The sequence below is a fragment of the Equus asinus genome, chromosome 23, assembly GCF_041296235.1.
Source record: "Equus asinus isolate D_3611 breed Donkey chromosome 23, EquAss-T2T_v2, whole genome shotgun sequence".
Lineage (NCBI taxonomy): Eukaryota > Metazoa > Chordata > Mammalia > Perissodactyla > Equidae > Equus > Equus asinus.
Genome location: NC_091812.1, coordinates 14,388,140 through 14,393,598, shown reverse-complemented (window position 1 = coordinate 14,393,598; position 5,459 = coordinate 14,388,140).

Below are 5,459 nucleotides of genomic sequence, written 5' to 3'. Positions count from 1 at the left end.
CTGTTTGCAAAATATGCTGCTGTTTTCTCATCCAGGAAACAAAGAGGCCCTCCTAGGTGTCCCTGGACTCCTTTCTGCACCTCACCCGGTCCAGCTGGGCTCCAGATGAGAAATATTAACCAACACTCCGTCTGTCTACAATCATCGCCAGTGACGCTTTCATTCAAGATATTCCGAGAGCATGCAAGGTCTTCTTGGTTCCCAGCAAAGCACCTGAAATGACCTCATTCTGGAGATGGATGAGCAAAGCTCTCCACACATCCCTCTTCTACATGAAAAACATGCTTTGGGGAGGTCTCCTTTCCCTGGTATTTCTCTCCTGAAGGCAGTGATCTTTGCCTCTTTTCAGTGGCCTTTCCTGTTCCAGATTCTGTTATGTTCCCTAGTGAGCCAGTAAAATTTCCCTTTTTGGAACTGTTTCAAGTTGAGGAGGGTTTTTATAACCATGATACTCCTGATGACAAATGGATTCGCTTCTCAGCATCTGCTTTTGACCTCGCTTCAAACGGACGGAGGGCCAGAGAACATTTGAGAGCTAAAGGCCCAATTCTAAAGAATTGAGCCCACATCTTATCCCTTCCAGGGATTATTTCCCTGCTTCTGAAATATCTTTTCCATGCCTCATTAGGCTGTTTCGTACCTTGCTTTCAACTTTTGTATTCTCAACCAGAGCTGAAAAAGTGAAGTAGAGGCAACCCCAAAGACCTGTGGGAGTCAGGGAGTGCAGAGGAGGCCCGCATCTTCTGCAGACTGTGAGTGTGGTCACTGCCCTCCACCAGGTCCCTTCCTGCCTCAGGTCATCACAAGCCACTGCCCGTGGTCTGGGGGGAACGTTCCTGAGTGGTGAAATGGCCAATGAAGATCTCAGAAAGGCTGGGAAGGAGGAGAAACAGAGTTCATGGACAGAGATACAGCCAGGTCCTAGGACCTAAGGCAGCAGCACCTTTAAAAGCACCACACCTTAGGTGCAGGGGACAAGGCCTGGGGTGGGGCCTAACCTGAGTGGTTCATTAGTTGGGGGAACGAGTTGCTCTAAAGGCTCCACTCCAAGCATCAAGACATTGAGGTCTTAACCTAAGGATAAACTTACAGATCCATGGAATAGAACTGAGAATCCAGAAACAAACCCGTGGGTCTATGCTCAATTGATTTTGGACAAGATGCCAAGACAACTCAATGTAGAAAGATTGTCTTTTTAACAAATGGTACTGAGACAAGTGGATAGCCACATGCAAATGAACTTACGCTATAGACAAAAATTAACTCAAAATGGATCAAAGACCTAAATGTAAGAGCTAAAATTATAAAGCTCTTAGAAAAAAATATAGGAGTAAATCTTCATGATCTTCGATTTGGCAATGGATTCTTAAACAGGACACCAAAAGCATAAGCAAGAAAATTAAAAAATACATAAATTGGACTTCATCAAAATTAAAAACTTTTGTGCTTCAAATAGCACCATCAAAAAAGTGAAAAGACAACCCACAGAATGGGAGAAAATATTTTAAAATCATATATCTGATAAGGGACTTGTATCCAGAATATATAAATTAAATTTATATATTAAATTTATATATTTAATATATTAATATATATAAATGATATATATTTGTATATTAAATTATTCATTGTAAGAATAATAAAAAGCCAAATAACCCAATAAAAAAATGAGCAAAGGATCTGAATAGACATTTGTTCAAGGAAGATACACAAATGGCCAATAGCACATGAAAATATACTCGACATCATTGGTCATCAAGAAAATGCAAATCAAAACAACAATGAGATACCACTTCACACTCACTAGGATGGCTATAATAAAAAAAGTCAGATAACAGCAAGTGTTGGCAAGTGGAACAATTGCAACCCTCATACACTGCTGGTGGGAATGTAAAATGCTGCAGCCACTTTGAAAACAGTCTGACAGTTCTTCAAAGGGTTAAACATAGAGTTACCGTATGACCCAGCAATTCTACACTTAGGTCCATACCTAAGAGAAGTGAAAACAAGTGTTCAAACAAAAACTTGTGCACAAATGTTCATAGCAGCAAAAACAGCAACCAAAAGGTGGACACAACCCACATGTTCATCAGGGACAAATGGATAAACAAAATGTGGTCTTTCCAACACAATAGAATGTTATTCAGCAATAAAAAGGAATTGTAGGGGTTATGAGAGACTTGGGGGGTGAAAAGGAAAAAGAGATGACCATGAGAGGCAGTAACACACAGCAAGCTTTCTCAGGTGGCACTTGGACAGGGTTGCACATGAAGGAAGTTCCTCCCAGTGTGAGACACTGCAGAGGCTATGGAAAGCGGGCCACCGTGCTGAAGGGGAGGTGGGCAAAGGCAATCCTGGGGGAGGGGGACCAGGAAGGGGGCGTCTGTGTCCAGAGGATGTCGCTGAGCAGCATGGCAGGCAGGCTTTGGGTCAGGGAGCTCTGAAGGGCAGTAGCACCTTGGAGCCTTAAAACAGCAACACCATCTGATCAAGGGCCAGCAGATTCTAGGTGTAGTGTCCCAGGGTATGCAAAGCAGGCAGACCCTAAATGGGTAAACGTCTGCTTGTCTGAGCTATTCTTAAAACAATTGGTTGTATAAAATTTTAATTGTGGCACCAGCAGGCTTTTGAGCGAAGGGGTCTCAGCCTGCTGTGAAGAAATAAATAACCTAGAAGCCAAAACACATCTTTGGCTCATTTATACAATAGGAACGAAGTACTGAGACCTGCTACAGTGTGGAGGAACCTTGACAACATCATGCTAGGTGAAAGAAGCCAGTCACAGCAGACCACATATGATATGATCCCATATGAAATGTATGGAGTAGGCAAATCTACACAGACAGAAAGTGGATTAGTGGTTGCAGTGGGTTACATGGGGCATCGGGGGTCAGGGGTGATATACAAAAGGTATGAGGTTTCTTTTGGGATGATGAAAATGTTGCAGAATTGACTGTGGTGATGGTTACATAACTCTGTGAATATACTAAGAGCCATTGAATTATGTACTTTAAATGCATGAATTATATGTATGTGAATTATTTCTCAATAAAGTGCTCCAAAAAGAAAAAAATTAAAACATAAAAAAAGTAAAAGGTCCCACCCACAGGCTGCCCTCTCTACCACCAATGTTTTCGTGTTACATGAGCAGACAGGCCCTTTCATGGCAACATGTGACCACGACTATTAAACAGGCCCCACTGTCAGTGAAGGCTGTTAGTCGCTAAGTCTGAATTTTCCAATGACGTGAACATTAGTCTCAGGTTGATGAGCAATAGAGCACATGTATTCTTTTTTAATTCAAACTTACAGAAAACTTAGAGAAAATTTGCAGGAATGTATAAAGAACTGTCATAGAACCTTCACCAGATTCACCAATTGTTAGCATTTTGCCACATTTGCTTTCTCCATAGTTGATAGATAGACAGATAGATAGACAGATAGATAGATAGATGATTGATAGATAGATAGATAGATAGATAGATGATAAATAGGTAGATAATCCCCAGCATTTCTTTCAGAACTAGTGTGAGATATCCTTTGCCCTTGAATGGTGCTCTGTACCCTTACATGCTGCAGCATGCATTTCCTCAGAACAAGAACATTCTCTTATATATCATAAAATTCAGGAGACGTAGTATTGACGTATTAATAGTAATAATATAATATTATTATTATATTAATATAGCATCAGACTTTACCAATTGTTCTGATAACGTCCTCTGTGGCATCCCCGACCCCACCCCCATCCGTGACCCAGGATTACACATTGCAATTGTGAGTCATGTCTTTCAGTCCCCTTTGATCTCAAACTGGTCTTCACTCTTTTTTTGTCTTTCATAATATCAATTTTTCTGAAGAGCACAGGCGAGTTGTTCCACAGACGCCCTCAGTTTGGGTCTGTCTGATGTGTCCTCGTGAAAAGACTTGGCTTTGCATTTTTAGCAGGTGTTAAATAATGGCCCCCAAAGACCAAAGGTCTTAATCCCTAGAACCTGTAAGTGTCGCCTTTAATGGAGAAAGGGTCTCTGCAGGTGTGATGAAGTTAGGGATCTTGAGATGGGGAGATCAGATCATCCTGGATTATCCAGGTGGGCCCTAAGTGCAGCCGTGTAAATCCTTATGAGAGAAAGTCAGAGGGAGAGTTCACACCCACAGAAGAGCAGAAGGCCACATGACCAGAGGCGGAGATGGAGTGATGTGGCCACAAGCCAAGGAGTGCTGGCGGCCCCCAAAAGCTGGAAGAGGCAAGGAACAGGTCCTCCCCTAGAGCCTCTGGAAGGAGCAGGGCCCGGGCCGACCTTAAGTTTGGCTCACTGACTGATTTCAGACCTCTGGCCTCCAGAACATGAGAGAATAAATTTCTGTAGCTTTAAGCTACCCAGTTTGTCGTAACTTTTTACAGCACCTGCAAGAAACTAATACAGCAGGAATAGCACAGAAATGCTGTCGTGTCCCTGCTGCATTGAATCAGGAGGCACTGGATGTCACTCTGTCCCATTTGTCATTTTGTTAATATTGATCACTTATAGTTAAGGTGATGTCCTCCAGGTTTCTCCACTGTAAAGCTAGTATTTTTTCCTTTGAAATTAATAAATAACTTGTGAGGAGATACTTTGAGACTATATAAATATCCTATTTGCCATCAGACTTTCCCCTACTAGGTTTAGCATCTAATGGTGATTCTTGCCTGAATTAATTGTTACTCTGATGATTGCAAATGGTGATTTTCTAAATGGAACTAATTATAAATTTATTAGTTGGCATTAGACTGTAAGAAAGCACATTCCCTTCCTTCTCCACATTTGTTTATTTATCTATTCATTTCTATCAATATGGACTCATAGATTACTGTTTTATTCAAAAGGTTATAATCTCTCCCAATCACTGTTTATTCTGATATTCAGATTATCCTAGATTTGACCAGTGGGGGCCCTTTCGAGCAGACCTCTGTGTCCTTTTTTCTTCTCTTTTTTCTTTTCTCTCTCTCTGCTCCCACCCCTACCCCTGTGGTCCTTTTGACATGTTTCCATCGTTACTTCCTAGCACAAAAATCTATTTCAGACTCATCTCATACTTTCCCTAACCAGTCACGGAATCTGCCATTTCTTCAAGGAAGGCTGGCTTCACTCAGTAGGAAAAGGTATTTAGAAACCAAGACCTGGGCACCAAGTAACACACATATTCTCGAAAGGTTTCATTTAGCACCAGCCTTTGCTGATGGATAGACTCTGAGCTGAGGGAAGGGGCTAGCAAGGTTCTCCAGGCAGCACTGCAACTGTGTGAGGAGCTGTGTTTCCAGGTATGATCCTGGGGGACCCCAAGCCGGGGGAGGCAGAGCAGGAAAGGTTCTCTTACAGGATGAATTGTGTCCCCTCCAAATTCTTGGAAGTCCTAACCCCCAGGACTTCAGAATATGAACTTATTCGGAGATAGGTCTTTACAGAGGTATTCGAGTT